The 22,803-nt window shown below is 46.0% G+C and overlaps 1 protein-coding gene across 5 annotated transcripts in view; it reads left to right on the top strand.

The window, feature by feature from the left end:
- NR1H2 (nuclear receptor subfamily 1 group H member 2) overlaps positions 1-22,803 on the top strand; it is a 232,388-nt gene that overhangs the window by 76,254 nt on the left and 133,331 nt on the right. The gene's annotated exons all lie outside the window — the stretch shown is intronic.

Raw genomic sequence — 22,803 nt, 5'->3', positions numbered from 1 at the left:
TTGATTGGGATGGGTAATAAAAGGAATGGAGTATCGGGGTGGTCTAGGATGGAGGACTAGTAATGGTGATTGCAAGCCCTGTCTTGAGCTATCAGGGAATGCGAGTCCAATAGCTGTAGTAGGTCTCTATGGGCATTCGATAATTGGGCAACACGGCAGGGTCTAGGTCCTGTTTATGGAGGGGTTTGAGTTCAGTTATGGTCGAGAGGAGATGGCGGCTCTCATCCGCTCTTATCCGTTTAAGGCGAGAGCCGTGCTGTATGAGCCCACCCCGAATCACACATTTTAGGGCTTCCCATTGAATGAGCAGGGAGGTAGTGTTGGAGATGTCCGCTACACAGGCAGTGTCCTGCAGCAGATTTTCATTGAGTCTACAGTGTGCCAATACGGGACGCCGGTCGGAGTTCTAGGGTCAAATAGACCGGGGCGTGGTCAGACCAAAGTAGGTGGCCAAGGGATGCCTGGAGGGGAGTAACTAGTAGGGATTGTGATATCAGAAAGTGGTCAGGTCTGCTATAGGAGTTGTGTGCCGCTGAGTAATGACTGTAATCTCTGTAGGATGCTGGACACGCCAAACATCCACCAGATAAGATGAGTGTAGTAGGGATTTGATGGCTGTCAGAGTAGAGAAAGAAACAGGAGACTTACCCGAGCAAGTGTTTGCAGAGGGGGACATGCCAATGTTGAGATCTCCACTGATGATAAAGCAGGGACCCCCCAATTGAGCAAAGTCTGGTGAGAATAGATGAGAGGAACCGAGCCTGATCCACTCTGGTTACGTGTATGTTGGCCACTGTGAAGAGAAAATAGTTTATTTTCAGCTTAAGAAAAATTAAGTGACCAGCCGCGTCAATAAGGGAGTCTAGGACTCTTAGGAAGGTTTATGGAAAGCAATGGCTACACCCTTAGATTTGGCCTGAGGATTAGTACTGTTATACCATTGTGTATAGTACCTGTTGCGTAGGGCAGGTACAGAGCCCGTACGGAAGTGCGTTTCCTGGAGCAATAAAATATTTGAGTGCATTCTATGGAAGTAATACAGAATCTGGCTCCACTTCTCCGGCTTGTTGAACCCCCTACAATTGAAAAATTTAAAGATGCTAGAGCAATCGGGTCAACAGTAGCCATAGTATAATTGGTGTGGGGGGAAGGGGAAAGGGGGGCGGGTAGGCACATTAGGTGTCTCGTAGGTCCGCAGCTCTTGGTGGAAAAAGTGAAGCCAAGGGAGGACCAGAGAGAGAAGATGGGCAGACAAGGGGAAAAGGGAAGGAAAAAGAAAAAGCGAAGAAAAAGAGAGTAACATAGGTCAGAAGGACGAAACCTATATAAAGGTAATCGGCCGGATTTTGGTCGCCGTCTCCAAAACCAAAAATGAGAAATAGACATGTTGAGGAGAGTACATTTTGGGTTAGTGGGGAAGACAACCAACATGTCAAATTTGGAAAAAATTTAACATAAACAAAAAAAGGCCACTAGGTGGCTCGAAAGAACTGTAAATAAGGCATAAAAAGACCTTACATCGTGATATACAGGGGAACACCACTCAGTGTCCATAATGGCACTGAAAAAAAGAAAAATACCCTTAAAAGGGGGGGGGGGGGGGGGTGGGTGGTGCGAGGGGAAACCCCCTGGACATAATATTGGTTAATTATGGCTTGTAGGAAACACAAAAGTCAGAGAGGTATGCATTATATCTAAGGGTGAACATAATATGAAAGGCATAGGTGGGGAGCATCAGCTAAATAGAACCATGTACAGTGAGGCAGTGAAACAAAAAGTCACGTATGAGGAGGCCCAGGGCATGAGCTAGGCAACCAGAGGAACCAGGAGAAAGGTGATGAAAATTAAATGTGTGGAACAGGTACAATAGTCCAGATCATGGGATGATCGTACTGTGGTGAAAAAAGAGAATGAGGAAATTCAAAAACAAGTCTCAAAAACTAGGTCAGTAACATACAGGGGAGACAGACTATTGGAAAATCATGTCTGCGTTCACCCTGTGTCGTCACAGGGGTAGTCCCTGTAAAGGCAAAGGAAAAGTAAATACGATTAGGTCATATTCAATTGTTGGGAACCTGTGGGGGCATAGACCTGTAATGTTGAGGCATAGGCCTGGAGTTGTGTTTGCGGTCCTGCTTCTGCCATTGAGGTGCAAAGGGTAGACCGGGTAGTAGGTGTGAATGGCCATTCTGGAAGCGAGACCTGTGGAAGCTCTTAATGTGCAGCGGAAGGAAGGCAAATCTCCTAGAGTGCGGAAGATGGCGGTTTTGCCCTCATGTTGTACCCGGAGGTGGAAAGGGAATCACCATTGATTCTTCATTTGATTGGCTTGCACTAGCTGTGTAAGTGGTTTCAATGCTTTCCTCATCAGCGTCTGGCGTGATAGGTCTGGGAGAAGCATCACAGGGGTGTCCGTTGAAGAGACTAGTGGTCTGAGAGCTAGCAGCCCTCATGATGTCCTCATTGATCCTGTAAAAGTGGAGCCGGCATAGGGTATCTCGCACAAAGGAGGGATTGGGGGTCCGAGGTCCTGTGCAGGTGGTCCAGTTCAATGGGGTCATTTTTGGGGCGTTGTAGTAGTTAGTTAAAAATAGCCATCACAGCCACGGGCAGATTTTTGGGGTCTACCGCCTCGGGGATCCCGCGTATCCAGATATCGCGACGATTGTGATTTTCGATATCGTCCTATTGGTAGGAAAGTTGTTGTAGCATGACGGTGTACTTGTTGAGGAATTTGTCATGAGCCTGCACAGAGATGAAGATGTCAGTGGTATTATCTACATCCTCAAAGTGGGCCCCCCATATCTCTTTTAAGATCAGAGATTTCTTTTTTGTAAGTCTTTTCAATGCTGTGAACACAGTTCTCAAAGTCTGCTTTGGTGAGCAGGGATCTAATGTAGCTGTGGAGGGACTTCATCTGGGATTCCATGTCCCAGTTTTCACCTGAACCCAGCAATGCATTGGACCTGCTTCTGGTGAGCATGGAGGGGAATTCAGGGTCCTCAGGGAGTGGGAAGCGGCTGTGGGTGCTCACCTGTGTGTGCAGGGAGGATTCGGAGCGGGCTAGAGATGCCGGCGCCATCTTGGATTTTGAATGGTGCTGTGTGGCTGCCCTGGATCTCACAAAAACGTCCTCCAAATCACGTTTTTTTTTGTTCCCACAGGTGCCCCTCAATGCCCAGTGTTTGTCTCTCCCGAGTGTTTTCTCCCCAAGGCAGTGTTTTGGGTGGGTTTTGTCTCACTGCTTCATCCGCTACACCATGCCCCCAGTAATGGCTTTAACGAAATAGCAAATAGGGCGAGAGGGGACAGCCCTGACGGGTATCATTTGAAACAAAAAAAGGCTTTGAAAACACTTCCACAATTACTTTAACCAAGGCCTGTGGAGTAGTACACTCGGGCAATCCATTGAATCAGGTGGTCTCCCAAGCCCATTTGTTTTAAAACTGCGAACATGAAGGCCCAATTTACACTATCGAAGAAAAACTGCGTCTACTCAAGAAAACGCAGAGTCTTAGTTTGATTAGCATAGTGGACCAAATTAAACACCTTAATAGTATTGTCTCTCGCTTTGCAAGACGGAATAAAACCCACCTGGTCTAAATGGACCAACTGGGAGAGCTGAGTTTGAAGGCGAGAGGCCAATAATTTAGTAAAAAACTTTGCGTTCACATTAAGTAGAGAGATCGGCCGATAACTACCACAATCCAGCGGGTCTTTCTCTTCTTTTGGAATAACTGAAATATGTGCCAAAAGTGCATTCGGAGAAAATACGGTCATCTGCCCCAGTGCATTGAACACTTTGATCATATGCGGACCTAACAATTGAAAGATTTTTTTATAATACCCTATGGTAAATTCGTCAGGGCCCGGTTCCTTCCCAGATTTAACCGTCTTTACTAGTACTGTTTGTAATTCCTCGATAGTAATAGGGGATTCTAGATTGCAGCGAACCGGATAAGGTAAACGAGAAAGGCGTGCAGAAGAGAGATATTCTTCCAAGGAAGATGGGTTATGTGGAGACAAAGTCAGATTATATAAGGAGGAATAATATTCCCTAAATGCCTGAGCATATCTTTCGGCAAAGAAAGTATTTGACCCTTACTCCCCTTTATGTGGGGTATGTACGAAGCCATATGTTGTTCCCTAAGATTTCTAGCCAACAATTTACTACATTTGTCCCCAAATTCGTATTGACTTCCTGCCTAATTGCATTGCTGCTTTAGCTTTAAAAGGAAGAAGGTCCGATTTTTTTTTATATATATATATATATATATCTCTATATCTCTTAAATGGGCATGTTCGTTCCCCAAAGCGGGTACAAATGTCCTCTTATGTTGTAATTCAAGAACCTGGATATCCTCAAGCTATTTTTTTATATGTGCTTCTTGGGCCTTTTTCACACAGGATCCATGTTTGATCAAGATTCCCCATATTACTGCCTTATGTGTCCCATACCATGCCCGGGTCATTCCCTGGAGTGTCGTTTATCTGAAAGTACTCTGTAAGCTCTTTAACCAATTTCAGGAGTCTGCAGTAAACTTTCATTCAACTACCAATGCCAGTGCGGGGAGTAAGTCGAGCCAGACAGGGAGAGACGAAGCATAACCTTGGCATGGGCAAAGTTATGTGGTTTATAGAGATGTCTAGGACTGAGGTAAGTAATTAATGAGGGACCAAGAAAAGATCAACACAAGTGTAGTTTGATGAGGATTAGAAAAAAAAAGTATAATCTCTCTCCCCCGTATAAAAAGTACGCCAAGCGTCAACCAACTGCAAATCATGTAGCATCTGCATAATGCATTTCCTGAGACCGATAAGAACAGAGGACATACCAGAAAAAGCTTCTACTCTAGGGTCCAACAGAACATTAAAATCTCCAACAAGGATCAATTTACCTTCTGCAAACTACACTAGCTTTGAAAGAGCTTTACCAAGAAAAGAATCTTGATGTAAATTTGGTGCATACCATATTTATCGGCGTATAACACGCACCCCAAGTTTAGGAGGGAATTTTGTGGAAAAAACTTTTAGGAGGGAAATTTAAGGAAAAAAAACTTACATTTAAATGCCCATCAATGCAGCCTTATCAGTGTCCATCTGAAGCCTTGTCAGCGTCATTTGCAGCCTTGTCATGCAGCCTGTCCTCATTGCAGCCTTGTCATGCAGCCTGTCCTCATTGCAGCCTTGTCATGCAGCCTGTCCTCATTGCAGCCTCCTCATTGCAGCCTTGACATGCAGCTGGTCCGTCTTAGTGCATTGTCCGCTTATGTTTTTAAAAATGGCGCAAAAAAACAATGGGACATCTCGGCGGCACCCGGAAGTTCTTGGCGGCTTTCGGCTGAGAGCAGCCGAAAGCCGCCGAGAAGGTCCGAGAGCGGCCGAAAGCCACGAGAAGGGCTGTGGGTGGCTTTCAGCCGCCCAGAGCCCAAAAAATTGTGTGGAAATCGCGGAGTATCGGCGTATAACACGCACACGCGATTTTCCCCTGATTTTAAGGGGAAAAAAGTGCGTGTTATACGCTGATAAATACGGTATATAATAGCTAACATCACCTTAATACCGCCAATATGGCCTTTAAGAAAAAGATAACGGCCACTTATATCAGAGCATCTATCCATAAGAGACCAAGGAATAAAACTAGAGATCAGAATGGAGACTACTTTCAATTTGCTTCTTGATTAGAGGCATGATATACACAGAGAAAGAATCTGTTCTGAAGGAAGGGAAGTCCACCCGCCTTAAAATTAGTCTCTGGCACAAACGCCACATCAGTACGAGAGCACTTCAAATCGTTAAGGCGCATCCTCCATTTCTCTGTAACGTTAAGTCCCTTGGTGTTTAGAGAGACCACGCACACCACCTCCATCTCCTGTGGGGAAAAAAAATCAAGCAAATGTATCTAGGGGACCTAACAAAAAAAAGAGAATTTTTACCCCTAAAGAAAGCACCACTTCTGAACGTTTAGATTCACATGAGTGCTAGTCTATATGGGGAAGTGGCTGGAAATGGCCAGAAAGCTAAGCTCCAAACCATAATCTTCCAGCCATTCGTGTAATCATGGACCCATCATCTTGCAATATATTTCCCCAGGCCTACTTCCTGGTCTTACAATCGAAAAAACTCTCCCTTGGATAGCCAAGATGTCCCTATAACCATCAAATCTCAGGTCCATGCCATATTCCTTCCCAGTCTCCTTCTGAGGGAATCTCCATCTTAGCTATCTATTACCACCAAGATCCACCTCCCCGTTCCTCTCTCCACCCCCTCAACATAAAATCTTCTGCACTAGACCTGCCCAAGTCAGTCAAACCTGGAGAAATGGGGGGGAGAAGGGACCTAGACTGTAGCCCAAGTACAGAGGATCACCCACAAGGCCTGAGATTTCCATCCCGGTCCCCACGGGCGGAACCCCTCCACACGTACATTCCACCCCACTCATCCACAGCATCCATGGACTATGTGATCAATGTATATTTATGTTTCTCAATGGGAGAAAAAAAAAAAACACTTCACACTACAATACAAAGTTTTGTATCTCTCAAAAATTACATGTGAAAAACCCCATAAAACATAAAAAGTTCTAGTTATTTATAAGTTCTATGAAGTGTATATCCTACATGTACCGTATATACTCGAGTATAGGCCGACCCGAGTATAAGCCGAGGCCCCCAATTTACCCCCAAAAAACTGGGAAACCTATTGACTCGTGTATAAGCCGAGGGTGAGATATGCCTGTCCATCCCTGTGTGTGTGTGTCCATCCATCCATCCATCCCTGTGTGTGTGTGTGTCCATCCATCCCTGTGTGTGTGTGTCCATCCATCCATCCATCCCTGTGTGTGTGTGTGTGTCCATCCATCCATCCATCCATCCATCCCTGTGTGTGTGTCCATCCATCCATCCCTGTGTGTGTGTGTGTCCATCCATGTGTGTGTGTGTGTGTGTGTGTACATTTTCTACATTCCCTAAAAGAGAGAACATGCAAATAAAGCATTGCATAGGGGGAGGATGCATGAAGTTGAGAGTTCCTGGGACATTAAGGCAGTGGACTGTGGAACTGGAGGAAGTAGGAATGTCAGCAGCACTTGCCAAACAGGTGTGGTAGTGATCAAAGTATGCAGATGGCACATAATGTGTGTGTGTGGCCTTGTGTGTCCAGCCTACCTGTGTCCCGAGCCTCCGTCCGGTCCCGTCCCGTCCCGAGCCTCCGTCCGGTCCCGTCCCGTCCCGAGACTCCGTCCGGTCCCGTCCCGTCCCGAGCCGAGCCTCCGTCCGGTCCCGTCCCAGGATCACCGCTCTTCGTCGGCACCCATTCCCCTGTTCAAATGCCGCGCCTCCCTGTCTGTGATAGGCGGAACACAATTTCCCAGCAGTCTGTGTTCCGCCTATCACGGACATCCTCTTATCCTCGTCCGTAGTATGATGATGAGCGGATGTCCGTGATAGGCGGAACACAGACTGCTGGGAAATTGTGTTCCGCCTATCACAGACAGGGAGGCGCGGCTTTTGAAAGTTAGAATGGCCGCTGTCTGTCTGCTCGACACGCTGTTCGGGCAGACAGACGGCGATGACTCGAGTATAAGCCGAGGGGGGCACTTTCAGCCTCAAAAAAGAGGCTGAAAATCTCGGCTTATACTCGAGTATATACGGTAATCCATAAATAGTGCATATAAAGTTTAATACGTGAATTGTGCATATTAGGGCCATAGAAACTATGGTTTCCATGTAAGCAGGCCTGAGGGCACCCATAAGGGAGGCCTGCTAACCTGTAGCTATTTATTAAAAGGGGCACCCAAAGTAAGATATTATTACAAAAAAAAAAGTTTTATTTTCTTTCCTTTCTCCCTCCTCTTATCGTCTACCCAAGTTTTCTTTTCTCCCTTTCCCCCCCCTCCCCCTAGTGGTGACTTTTTTATTCAACTACAGACAAGGCCCAAATGTATTCCTGGTTTCACAAATTAATGCACTGTAGATAAACAATTTCAGCACTTGGTGGAACCATTGTGCTGCACGAAGTAATATCATATATTGCTATATGGAGCTTCGAATCAAGAATAGGATATCCCCTCCAGAGCAGACACGCCAGTACCCTAGACGTCAACAGTCCGCCACCCCACAGTGCAACCCCCCCAAAGCAACCAGTACATCCCCAGATGGTATCCCAAGCTAGCTGAATGCACCAAATCCTAGAATGCTGCAGAATTTTCATAACGTGTCAAATGTTCCCACTTTTCATGCTCCTTGGCCAGTGTCCCAGAGCCTGGATTAGACATTGGATGTTTATACACAATTATCAGGTGTGCCCCCCATAAGTGCACAGGACACCGTAAAGAGGACATCAGGGACATCTAGTCACTGGTAGGGACCGCACTGCAGCACCATTTACCCACCCAACTCTACATCACACAATGAAGCCAACTCTGGAGTTATACCATTTTACAGAGAAAATTTGTGGACCAAATTTTCAAAGCAGAAATACAATTTCTAATACATTTATATTAATGCAGAGATTTCTTGGCTAGTTGTTTCAATGTCATTACTCATCTATTCTGAGGGCTATCCAAAACACCTATATATCCTCATGTCTCTGTTCAACACTATCTTCCCCTCTGGTCTTTTTCAAAGGAGGGCTCCAACTCATCTCCTTGTTACTTCCTTCCACCACCCAAAAAAAAACACTGCACAGTGCAGGTAACTATAACATCTTTGTTATTTTTAAACAAAAAAAAAACAAGACTTTAATATCACTTTAAACGAGATGCACTTTTGGACCAGTGGTGCACATTCAAGATTTTACTGTCCAGTGAGTGCTTCCTTAGCCTCTGCCAGAGAGGTGACAGCCCTAAGACCAGACCAGGGTCCACCCACATATACAACAGGACCAATTTTCACTTTCGCCAAGAGGAAGAGGCTACCTCAGGAGGAGGACTAGATGGAATTTCTTGTGTGTCCCCTCTCAAGCTGTCTGTGCAGGCAGTGTAGTAACGTTGCACTGTATTTAGATCCTTGGAGTGTATACAAAAGGGTGGCTCCATAGAAAGCTACAAAGGAAAGAAGCCATCATAAAAAGGAAAGTGGGAGCAGCAGAATGGATTTGGCGGCACAGTGGTGTAGTGGTTAGTACTAGCAGTAAAGAGGGTCGCTGGTTCGAATCCCAACCATGACACTACCTGCCTGGAGTTTGCATATTCTCCCTGTGCCTGCGCGGGTTTCCTCCGGGTACCTCAGCTTCCTCCCACACTCCAGACATGCAGGTAGGTTAAATGGCTTCTGTCCAAAATTGGCCCTAGTATATGAATGGGGACCTTGGATTGTGGGCTCATTGAGGGTAGGGACCAATGTGAGTGTGCAATGTACAGGGATTGGGACAACTGTAGACACTCACTCAGGTTGAACAGGATTGACTGATGTCTTTATTCAACTTTACTAACTATATAACTATGTAAAAGAGAATGTGTGTACATTAATAAAGCCGCATCCATAGCAAATGTTCACATAAGCATTACAGTGCATCTCTAAAGTATCCACAGCACTTCATATTTTCCACATTTTATTATGTTACAGCCCCATTTTTCCAAAATGGTTTAAATTCTTTTTTTTTCCTAAAAAATTCTACAAATAATCCAATACTAGAGTGTTTTTTTTTTTTCTTGGGAGGGTGCATGTGATCAGCACAGGGCCAATCAGCACTGTCCAGACAGAGGGTTACGTGTTCTGCAGCCTCATCGGACAGTCAGAGTAGAAAGAAAACTCCTCCTACAAGCTTTAACAGACACTGATAGAAATCACAAGACTGCTATAACTGCTGATGAGAAAAGATATTAAGCAGTTTACGTTTACAATTTAATTATTGCTTTTCCGTGTACTGTGAGAGATCAAGTATAGTAAATGCAGGGTCCTGGGTTTAGTAACACTTTAAAGTATAACTAAAAGCGTAGAGAAGGATTAAAACATCTGTTTTTATTGCCATCTGTGCCCTATGTTCATTCGCTCTATTTTTCTGTTTACTGTTATCATCAAAAGTGAAAGTAAAGGAAAATCCTAAAGTTTGAGTTGTTGCCAAAACAGGAATAGAGGGGAAATCCTTCCATGGAGACACTAGTTCTGGTATCACAGTGGCAGCCATGAGTTTCCCTCATTTTGGAGAAATTTCCTCTTTCTGTTTTGGTTATAGGACAGAAAGGGAAGAGAAATCTCAATGGGACACTAAGTTGCCCTGAGAAATATTTTGATTACCCGTTGATCGGCATATGTTTTATCCTTTGAACAGATCAAGCTGTCCAACATGAATTGAACATTTGGAGAGAAACCACATGACATGGCTCAGGGTTCTTACAACAATCAACTTTTATATACTTGTTCAAATAGTCTTTATTGAAATGTTAGTGATATCAATAATGAGAGTTGCAAGGGATCATGCCCCTTTGCAATGGAGTATCATGGTACAATTACAATGATCAATTAAAAAGTAAACAGTACACCAAGATAGCACTTAGGGCGTTTTAGTCAAAATGTAAAAATTTGAAATGATATATTAACTTCACTTGCTTAACTACAAGCGCACACACACAAACACACACACACACACACACACACACACACACACACACACACACTCACACACTTATATTATATATACATCCTGTCAGCAGTAAAATTAATCTGGGCTGCTCTACATCTACCTGATCACTTTTTCAGTACTGAGAAGTACCGGTGCCACCTATGGTGGTTCCTGGATTGTGAAAAATAACTTTGTTTGTATTGTTATTACAATGCTAATGTTCTAAAATGAAAGTGTTTGCTGTGACCATAGAACTAATTTAATATCTTGTAACCAATTGCCACTTTCAGTGGTTATACTACTGCTGGCAGCTGCTGGCATCATCCCGTGATTGTTTGTTTATACAGGTAGAGCCCTCTCTTGTGAAAGCAATCCTAGTGGCCTTCTGCCACCTTCCCAAGCTCTCTCGTCAAACTCGGGAACCTGGTACTGATCATAGCGCTGATCGGGGACCAGGATGGCTCAAATCATCTCATAATCTAAAGAAACGGAAGTGATGAGTATTTCATCATTTTTGTTTCATTATTTAGATACACTCTAGCCTGGGTTCACACGTGTGAACACAGATATCGCATGTGATTCGCACGGCAATGCAAGTTCAGCCATACAGTTGTATGGCTGAACTTGCTTTCGATTTGCAGGAAAATAGTGCAGGGACTTTTTTTTTCTTCCGCACATGGGTTTTCGCACTGTGATCTGTTAAACAATCTGGAGAGGACATTAACCATTGTATTTTGCACCCACAGAGGTTCACAGAGGGCAGTGTACACTGCCTGACGGGGGGATGCGATGCGGGAACCGACTCTGGAATTGTACTAGTTTACTCATTGCATATGTTTGAACTTAGGGTTAAGTCAAAGACAAGAGGTCACTCTTTACGCCTTGGGAAATTAGGTTTCCTCAATACAAAGGCTTTTTTTTTTTTACAACAGAGAATGCTTAGAAAATGTGGAATAAACTCCCACATCTAGTAATTCTTGCCAACTCAGTAGTTTTTGTAAATGAAAAGAATATAACTGGCTATTATCATTTGCAAAAAAAAATACCGTAAAATGTTGATCCAAGGAGTGTCCAATTTGCTCTAGGAATTGGGAAGGATTTTTTCCCTGTTAGGGCTTGTTTACACTTGCAAAACCTCCATAGAAATCTATAACAAACCTTACCTGAAGCTTTTTAGGGGCTTTTAGTCAGTGTGTGCTTCGCTTTGTTTTGGAGGTATTGCAGGTATGAGATATCCCAGGATGCCCTGGCAAACCAACAAGCAAACTGGAAAGACGTCATCAGCATTTACTTTTGGTTCATGTGTGTTTATATATTCTTGAAGTGTCTGGTGCAGTTGTTACATCTGCTGTGCAGTGTGGAGCAGAAGGAAGGTAAATAGAGTCAGTACTAAAGCAGAACAACTAGCAGACAGCACATGTGTGCAAAATGGAAACGCTATATATAGCAGAAGGTGAGCAGGGACCAGAAAGAGGACTGAGCGGCAGAGGATCAGCAGATCTGGGGGACCAGAGCAGGAGAAACTAGTACATGTCACATATGGTAAGCAGCATGTGACAGATATAGCGGAATGTGAGCAGGGACCAGAGGGACAAGAGGATCAGCAGTTCTGAGCATTACTATTGTGTGGGGGATCAGCAGAGCTGAGGTACTATAGAACAGGGGTACTACTGAGTCAGGTTCTAATGGGCCCTTTTAAAACAAATAGAAAATTAACACACCAGGGCATTTGCCAAGCTTCAGAAAATCATCAAAAAAAGCATGTTGAAGAGGTAGGAGCTTTGATGCGTGTGAAATAAGTGTAAATGTGCCCTAATGCCCCATACACATGATCAGAAATTCTGCCAGCAAAAGTTGGATGTGAGTTTTGGATTCCGACCGTGTGTATGCTCATCAGACTTTTGCTGGCAGAATTCTAGCCAGCAAAAAGATTGAGAGCAGGTTCTCTATTTTTCAGTCGGAAAAGGTTCCTATCTGAAAATGCGTTCATCTGTATGCAATTTGGATGTGTATGCAAGGCAAGCTTGAGCGGAATTCCATCGGAAAAACCATCAAGTTTTTGCTGGTGGAATTTCTGATCGTGTGTATGGGGCATAAGAGTTTTCATCACTTTAACATTGTAACTTAAAGGCTAAGTTCACCTTTTCCCAAAATTGATTGTCTATCCAATCAAGGGGTGCCAGTAGATACTAAAACACTGTACAGCTTTCTAAAATGTTCTCCCTGTTTGCAGTCCCGATATCATGTCTTTTCCTGAGAACTTGGTGGAAAACTGTTAAACACTTGCTCCCAGCATTATTGGAGTGAAAACCAGTGTTTTTCGCTTCCTAATGCCGCGTACACACGATCAAACAATCGGGTGGAAAAGTCCGGCAAACTCAAGTCCGCCGGACAATCCCCCAGTGTGTAGCCTCCGGCAGACTTTTTTGACCCGAAAGTACGGCGGACTTAGAAAGTAGTTTTGCACTCCAATCTTCCCGCCGGACTCGCAATTCGGCGGACAATCCGGCCGTGCGTATGCCAGTTCGCCGTACTTTTGAAATGAATGGACTTTTCCCCCCCAGAGAAAAGTCTGCTCATTTCGAGTGGGTCTACAGGTAGGCGGGACCCGCGAAGGAGACGTTGCTGGCCCCGCCACCTGGTATGGACTTAAAGGGGACCCCCAACGCCGAAAAAATTGGCGTGGGGGTTCCCCCCAGGTCCACATCAGACCCTTGTCCGAGCACGCTACCCGGCCGGCCAGGAAAGGCGGGATGAGCGAGCACCCCCCCCTTCCTGAGCCGTACCCCCCCACCCCAAAGCACCTTGTCCCCATGTTGATGAGGACAAGGGCTTCTTCCTGACAACCCTGGCCGTTGGTTTCGGGTTCTGCGGCGGGGGGCTTATCGGAATCCGGGAGCCCCCTTTAATAAGGGGGCCCCCGGATACCGGCCCCCCACCCTATGTGAATGAGTATGGGGTACAATGTACCCCTACCCATTCACCTGTGAAAAAAAGTACAAAAAAAAACCACAACACAGGGTAAAAATAGTTTATTGCACAGCTCCAGGGGTCTTCCGTCTTCGGGGGTCTTCTCGCCGGACTCCTCCGCTATCTTCTTCTAGCTCTTTTGCTAGCGGAGGAGCCCGGCTTTCTTCCTCGCCGCCGGCCTCTTCTTCCGACTTCGGGGGTCTTGTCCCCCTCTTCGGGGGTCTTGTCCCCCTCTCCGGTTCTTCTGCCGGCCACCGCACCTTTTTATAGCTCTTTTACAGGCGGTGGCCCGGTCTTCTGGCGCCACTGTCGTCGTCGCTGCCGCCTTCTGTTCTTCTCTTTTAGATGTTGACTGGTCGCATCCTCTGCTCACAATGGCTCCGACGTGATGCGCGGCGACTTATATAGGGACATCACCGGATGATGTCCCCGCCCATTATGGTGTCACAGTCCCAGAGGATGCTGGGACTGTGACATCATAATAGGCGGGGACATCATCCGGTGATGTCCCTATATGAGTCGCCCCGCATCGCGTCGGAGCCATTGTGAGTGGAGGATGTGACCAGTCAACATCTAAAGAGAAGAAGAGAAGAACAGAAGGCGACGACAACGACAGCGGCGACAGAAGACCGTGCCACCGCCTGTAAAAGAGCTATAAGAAGGCGTGGTGGCCCGGCAGAAGAACCGAAGAGGGGGACAAGTCCCCCGAAGTCGGAAGAAGAGGCCGGCGGTGAGGAAGAAAGCTGGGCTCCTCCGCTAGCAAAAGACCTAGAAGAAGATAGCGGAGGAGTCCGGCGAGAAGACCCCCGAAGACGGAAGATCCCCGGAGCTGTGCAATAAACTATTTTTGCCCTGTGTTGTGTTTTTTTTGTACTTTTTTTTTCACAGGTGAATGGGTAGGGATACATTGTACCCCATACTCATTCACATAGGGTGGGGGGCCGGTATCCGGGGGCCCCCTTATTAAAGGGGGTCCCGGATTCCGATAAGCCGCCCGCCCGCAGACCCCGACAACCAACGGCCAGGGTTGTCGGGAAATGGCCCTTGTCCTCATCAACATGGGGACAAAATGCTTTGGGGTGGGGGGGGCGCGCGCCCCCCCTTCCCCAAGGCACCCCCCATGTTGAGGGCACGTGGCCTGGTATGGCTCAGGGGGGGCGCTCGCTCGTCCCCCCCCTTTCCTGGCCGGCGGGGTAGCGTGCTCGGACAAGGGTCTGATGTGGACCTGGGGGGAACCCCCACACCGATTTTTTTTTTTTTTTTTTGTGGTGTTGGGGTTCCCCTTTAAGTCCATACCAGGTGGCGGGGCCAGCGACGTCTCCTTCGCTGGCCCCGCCTACCTGGAGACCCGCTCGGAATGAGCAGACTTTCCTCTGCGTGTGTGGGCGAGTCTGTTCATTTCAAAAGTAGGGCGGATAGTACGGCGGACTTGGTACGCTGTATTAGTCCGCTGGAAAAGTGCCGTGTGTGGGCAAGTAGCCCGTTCGGAAAGTTGGACGGACAGTCAGGCGGGAAGTCCGCCAGACTAAGTCCGTCGGATAGTCCGCTACGTGTGTACGCGGCATAAGGCAACAAAGAACTACATGGGGATTGCTAACTAAGAGCTTTTTAGCCAGGTTTCTGGTGAGGGTCCCAAAAGGCCTACAGACATGACTAAAATTCATGAACATTTTAAAAAGCTATCCATAAGCATAAACTATTTTATTCTATTTTCTATTTTTAAAGGTGACCTTATCGTTTAACTTGCCTCACCTTGCTCCCTCACTGGCCTGGACAACCTTACCATGTTGTCTTCTGAGCTCCGGATCTTCGACCATCTTGAATTGTAGGGAGGAAATGCCATAACCCTTGTGCATGTGCACAGGGAGAGAGTGGATACATTTGCAGGGATTAGAATTCTGGGATGTTCAGTACAAATAACACTTGCTGTAATAAACATATATATGGCTGCCAATTGAAGTGGTAAAGTAATTTCTGTTGTAACTGTAAGGCTGGGTTCACACTTGTACGATCACAGACATTGCATGTGATTTGCACCGCATTGCTGTGCAGATCACATGCGAGGTCTGTGTGATGCGCTAATTCAGCCATACAAACTGTCTGAAATCGCATCGCATTCACACCAAAACGGTGCATGACCCTTTTTTTGGTCCACACTGGAATCGGATTGCATGGGTGCTCACACCTATGCAATCCGATTCCCGCACCATTTGACATTTCGCACTGTGAACCGATCTGGGGGTGTCATTAACTTTACATTGACACCCCCAGCGGTTCACCGATGTCAGTGTGAACCAGTGTGCAATCAATCAATGATTGTCCCATGTATTGCTAGCTGCAGACATATTTCTGTATCTGGTGCCAGGGTGGATTGGATTTAAATCAAGTCAATTTAAATACTCTACGTAGCTTTAAGGTTGACCCTCTTTTCTTCTAATTTGTAGCCACATGTCTTGTTAAACTCCTTTCCGCAAAAAAGTTTTATCCCTATTGTCGGGTCACCAGTATGGTATTTGTAAATTTAAATCATATCCCCTCTCAAGCATCTCTTTTCCAGAGAGAATAAGTTCAGTGCTCGCAACCTTTCTTCATAACTAATGTCTGCCAGACCCTTTATTAGCTTTGTTGCCCTTCTTTGTACTCGCTTCATTTCCAGCACATCCTTCCTGAGGACTGGTGACCAGAACTGGATAGCATACTCCAGGTGCAGCTGGACCAGAGTCTTATAGAGTGGGAGAATTATCGCTTTATCTCTGGAGTTAATCCCTTTTTTAATGCATGTCAATATTCTGTTTGCTTTTTTAGCAGCAGCTTGGCATTGCATGCCATTGCTGAGCCTATCATCTACTAAGACTCCCAGGTCCTTTTCTATCCTAGATTATTCCCCCAGAGGTTCTCCCCCTAGTTTATAGATTGCATTCATATTATTGCCACCCAAATGCATTCTTTAAAATGTTTCTACATTAAACTTTGCCATGTAGTTGCCCACCCCATTCATTTGTTCAGATCATCTTGCAAGGTTTCCACATACTGCGGAGAAGTTATTACCCTACTTAGCTTAGTATCATCCGCAAATACAGAGATTGAATTGTTTACCCCATCTTCCAGGTTGTTTATGAACAAATTAAATAGGATTGATCCCAGCACAGAACCCTGGGGGACCCCACTACCCACCCCTGACCATTCCGAGTATTCCCCATTTATCACCACCCTCTGAACTCACCCTTGTAGGCAGTTTTCAATCCATGTACTCACCCTATGGTCCATGCCAATGGACCTTCATTTGTACAGTAAACATTTATTGGGGAACTATGTCAAATGCTTTTGCAAAATCCAGATACACCACGTCTAAGGGCCTTCCTTTATCTAGATGGCAACTCACCTCCTCATAGAAGGTTAATAGATTGGTTTGGCAAGAATGATTCTTCATGAATCCATGCTGATTACTGCTAAAGATACCGTTTTCATTACTAAAATCTTGTTTATAGTCCTTTTATCAACCCCTCCAAGAGCTTGCATTCTATTGATGTTAGGCTAACTGGTCTTTAATTCCCAGGGGTGTATTTTGGACCCTTTTTAAATATTCGTGCTACATTGTCTTTTCTCCAATCCGCTGGTACCATTCCAGTCAGTAGAATGTCAGTAAAATTTAGGAACAATTGGTCTGGCAGTTACTTGTCTGAGTTCCCAAAGCACACTCAAGCCCCGTACACACGAACGGACTTTTCAACATCCAAAGTCGGACGGACTGAGTCCGTCAGACTATTCGATCGTGTGTGGGCTGCAACGGACTTTTGACTCGCCAAAGTCCGAAGGACTTTAGAATATGGAACATGCTTCAAATTTTTCCGAAGGAACTCCGCCGGACCCGGTCCCTTCGAAAATTCGCTCGTGTGTATGCTATTCCGACGGACTAAAACGCTAGGGCAGCTATTGGCTACTGGCTATGAACTTCCTTATTCGAATCCAGTCGTACGTCATCACGTTCGAATCCGTCGGAGTTTAGTGTGATTGTGTGTGGCCAAGTCCGCTCCGCCGAAAAGTCCGTCAGAACTCCATCGGAACTCCGGCAGAACTCCGACGGAACTCCTTCGGAAGTCTGTCGGACATAAGTCCTCTCGTGTGTACGGGGCTTCAGGTGCAAGCCATTTGGTCTCTGTAATTTATTAAGTTTTCCAAGTCTAATTCTAATTCTGTTCTCTGTTAGCCATGAGGATGCTTCCTGTGATGTGTCACAAGGATAAACAAGTTTTGGTTACTGAAGTCCCTCGATTCCCTCGTGAAGACTGAGGAGAAGAATACATACAATACCTTCGCCATCTCCCCATCCTTTGTAACTATATGTCCTTCCTCATTCTTTAGGGGGCCAATATAGTCTTTCCTCCTTTTTTACTGTTTACATAAAGAATTTCTTGGGATTTTTTTTTTGCTCTCCTCCGCTATGTCTTTCATGTTCTGTCTTAGCCGCCCTAATTCTTTATAAAGTTTGAATGCTGATGATCCCTCAACCTTGTATTTTTTGAAGGCCTTCTCTTTTGCTTTTATATGCATTTTTACATTGGCGTTAAGTAGAGGTCGACCGATATATCGGCCGATATTTGGCGGTTTTTAATTAATCGGCATCGGCCAATTGTGCTGATTAAAGCGGAGGTCCACCCTAAAGTGGACCTTCCGCTCATTGGAACCCTCCCCCCCTCCGGCACCACAATTTTCACCTTTTAGGGGGGAGGGGGGTGCAGATACCTGTACAGTACAGGTATCTGCACCCACTTCCAGTGTAGATTCTGCAGAAGGTATGCCCCTTTCCGCAGAATCTACGCCCCTTTCCAAAGGTCCCCCGCTGCCTGCTGGGAAACACGCGGATCCCAGAGACAGCGGGGACCATCCTTATTGCGCAGCGCGACTCGCGCATGCGCAGTAGGGAACCAGGAAATGAAGCCGAAAGGCTCCACTTCCTGATTCCCATACCCAAGATGGCGGTGGCAGCACCCGAGAGACGATCGAGAGATCTGCTTCGGGTGCCGACATCGCGGGCGCGCTGGGCGGGTAAGTGTCATTATTTTAAAAGTCAGCAGCTGCAGTATTTGTAGCTGCTGGCTTTAAAAAAAAAAAAAACGGCGGACTCCCGCTTTAAAAAAAGGCTGATTATAACTTCAGCGTGACTTGCAAATTACTTCTGTAATAGAAGTCAATGCAAGTTGCCTGAAGTCTTCTGTGGAGTGACTTTTCTCTGGGCACACTGCCAAGAAAAGACAAAAGATACAATGTTTATACTTATGAATGGATTGAACTTTGTGTGTAGGAGTTCTCAGTAACCATTTAAAGACTAAATCTTTTCTGACACTTGTTGCTTACAGTAAAAATCCTGTATTTTCTGCTAGAAAATCACTTAGAACCCCCAAAAATTATATATATGATATATATATATATATATTTTTTCCAAATAAGCTGCGTTATAATGATCCAAAAATACTATGTGAAACAAGTAGATAGATTAAATCAAAACAACAGTTTAACAAAATATAAACAAAAGAATGCATATATATGTGTTCAAATATTAGTCCATTTCCCAGTCAACAGAAATTCTGCTTATGGACTCCACCGTGTTTTATCACACCGCACCAATGAAGAAAAAGTGTCATCAGAGTTGCAAAGAGACTTTCCACCACCAACAATACTGACGCTTACCAGCTATACTGATCCCATCTCAGAGATCAGATGTCGCCACTATTAAAACACTCCCTCTGAACATGGACTGCATGGAGGATGTATCTCTTTAAGCGCTTTGTTCCAGTAGTTGGTATAATCCTACGGCCACACCGCTCATTGCCCAGCACATACATAAACAAGAGGAATCGCCATAGTGTAATATAGTCGTATATTACATATATATACAGTGCCCCTGGAAGACATTCTCTTTAACGAAGCGGCGTAGGGAGGAGCGGCGTGCTGACGTCACCGCGATCTATGCTGAACCCGGAAGCGACGGGCAGCGTTGTATGAAGCCGGCCGGCAAACTTGTTTTTTGAAAGCGAATCCTTTTTATACTTGATGTAAGTGCAATTCTTTTTATTTTAATAAATTTTATGACTATAACCTGTTTTTTTGTATTTAATATTTAATATATAGTTTTTTTTTTTAATCTAAATTATACATACAAGTGAACTGATCGGAGGTTTGTTTTGTGTAATAAATGTTTAAATGTAAGAAATTTTCTGTATCACTTATTACTTAAGGCTGCTTTCACACTGAAGCTGGCAGGCATTGACGGTAAAACACTGCTAGTTTTAGCGGCGCTATTCGGCTGCTAGCGGGGCACTTATAACACAACTAGCAGCTGAGGAAGGGGTTAAATGCGCCCGTGAATCGCCTCTGCCAAATCGCATTGCAGGCGCTTTGGCAGCGGTGCCCATTCATTTCAATGGGCAGGAGTGGTGGAGGAATGGTATAGGGCGCTCCAATGATGCTGTATGCAGGACTTTTTTTAACGTCCTGCCAGCCTCTGTGTAAAAGCGCTCAGCCTTTCATACAAACTGCATGGGAGCCGTTTTGCAGGCACTTTACAGATGCTATTTTTAGCCCAAAAGCGGCTGAAAAAACCCCCCAGTGTGAAAGGTGTCTGTCAGATTTTATGAGATGATGGGAAAAGGAAAAAATAAAAAATCGGCCTAACATATTGGCCCAAAAAAATCGGCATCATATATCAGCCATTGGCGGCCGCGATTTCTAAATATCGGCATCGGCCAGAGAAAAACCCATATCGGTCGACCTCTAGCGTTAAGCCATCCAGGACTGTTGTTCACTCTTTTAAATGTATTACCCAATGAGATGCACTGGCTCATGCCCTTATTTAATATACTCTTAAAGCAAACCGACCTCTGCTCCGTGTTCTTTGTTCCTAAGATTTTATCCCAATTGATATCTTCTAGTAAGGCTCATAGTTTAGGGAAGTTGGCTCTTTTGAAATTCAGTGTCTTTGTATTTCCCTTATGTTTCCTATTTGTGTAATTTATACTGAAGCCAATTGACCTGTGATCGCTGTTACCTAAATTGCCCCATATTTCCACATCTGTGATCAGGTCCGTATTGTTGATAATCGGTAGATCTAGTAACGCTTTATTTCTAGTTGATGCGTCTACCATCTGACCAATTGTCCTGCAAGACATTTAGGAACTGGCGAGCCTTAGGCTGGCTTTTTTTTTTTTTAAAAGCCAGCAGCTACAAATACTGCAGCTGCTGACTTTTAAATAGTGACACTTACCTGTCCAGCGCGCCCGCGATGTTGGCACCCGAAGCCGATCGCTCGCTCGTGCCGCCGCCATCTTGGGTATGGGAATCAGGAAATGGAGCCTTTCGGCTTCATTTCCCGGTTCCCTACTGCGCATGCGCGAGCCGCGCGGCGCAATCCGGACGGTCCCCGCTGCCTCTGGGAGCTGTGTGTTTCCCAGCAGGCAGCGGGGCACTTGCTGAAGGGGGCGGGCGCTTGCGGAAAGGGGCGTAATGTACGCCCCTTTCCGCAGAGAGCTAGCCCGGAAGTGGGTGCAGTTACCTGGATTATCCAGGTAACTGCACCCCCCTCCCCCCTGAAAGGTGCCGAGGGGGGGATTCCGATGAGCGGAGGTCCATTTTAGGGTGGACCTCCGCTTTAAGGATGAGCTCAGGCATGTTCGCATGCTCCATGTGCAGAGCCCACCAGGAAGTCGGCACAGCACTGCGCTAATCACAGGCAGTGAGACATTCCCCCGATGCACGGCTGCAGAGATCGGGCAATGTCTCACTGCCTGTGATTAGCACAGCGCTGCGCCGACTTTCTGGTGGGCTCTGCATGTGGGGCACTTGTGAACATGCCTGAGCTCATCACTGCTAATACAGTTTGTGATAGGAGGTCCGCCTCCCCCTTCTCCCTCAGGTTAGGGAGCCTATCGCATACTCCCAGTATTATTTTGCCCTTAGCTTCATCCCTTTGGAGCTCTACCTATAAGGATTACACCTCCTCCCTAGCTCCCTTAGTGATGTAATCTCTCGCATTCACTTGTACATTATTCTTGATGTACAGGCATACCTCTCTCCCTTTTTTTTTTTTTTACCCTCTCTATCCCTGCAATATAGGTATACCCTTGAATGGTTGCCACCAATCATGAGATCTGTTGAACCAAATCTCTGAAATTCCCACAAAATCCAAATCCTCCTGGTACAACAGTATCTGTAGTTCACCCATCTTGTCCGCCAGGCTCCTGGCATTGGTAAACATACCACGTAGTTTAGACTGGTCGCATGCTATCCTCTTATTGGGTGTTTCGAGATTGCAATGAGGACTTGTTACTATACTTACCTCTGAAACCTCCTCCCCATCACCTAGTTTAAAACCCCTCTAACATTTTGGCCATCTTTACTCTGCACCCTCCTCATTTAGGTGCAGTCCATCCCTTCTATAGTACTGGAGCCCAGTCCTCCAGGGACCCAAAGCACTCCTTTCTACAGCAGCTCTTCAGCCACTTGTTTACTTCCATAATCTCCCTCTGCCTTTCTGATGGTGGTTCGATGTACTCCGGGAGTATTCCTGAGAATACTACCACGGAGGTCCTTTTCCTCAATTTAGCTCCTAAGTCCTTAAAATCGTTCATTAGGACACTCCATCTGCCTCTAACTTTGTCATTGGTGCAAACGTGCAGCATGACAGCCGGGTCTTCCCCAGCCCCTCCGAGTAATCTGTCCACCAGATCCGTGATGTGCCGAACACGAGCGCCTGATAGACAACATACAGTTTGGCACTTTAGGTCTTTGTCACAGATTGCCCTCTCTGTCCTTCTTATGTCGCGTACACAAAATCGGACTATCCGGTGGACTTAGTCCAGCGGACAAACCTCCGGACTTTGAAGCGAAGGTCCGTCGGACTTTCCTAACGAGCGGACCTGCCCACTTGAGCAGACTTGCCCATTTTGAACCTGGCTCCAGGTAGACGGGACTAGTGAAGGAAGTCTATGTCACCGCCTCGCTGGCCCCATCACCTGGTATGGACTTAAAAGGGAAGCCCTACGCCGAAAAAATGGCGTGCGGGTCCCCCCCAAGTCCATATCAGACCCTCATCCAAGCACGCAGCCTGGCCGGTCAGGAAAGGGGGTGGGGACGAGTGAGCGCCCCCCCCCCCCTGAGCCGTACCAGACCGCGTGCCCTCAACATGGGGGGTGCTTTGGGGAAGGAGGACAAGCGCCTCTTCCCGACAACCCTGGCTGTTGGTTGTCGGGGTCTGCAGGTGGGGGGCTTATCGGA

The sequence above is a fragment of the Lithobates pipiens genome, unplaced genomic scaffold (genome assembly GCF_037356315.1).
Source record: "Lithobates pipiens isolate NorthernLeopardFrog02 unplaced genomic scaffold, aLitPip1_a1.2 Scaffold_27, whole genome shotgun sequence".
NCBI lineage: Eukaryota > Metazoa > Chordata > Amphibia > Anura > Ranidae > Lithobates > Lithobates pipiens.
This window is presented reverse-complemented; position numbering and strand designations above follow the sequence as displayed.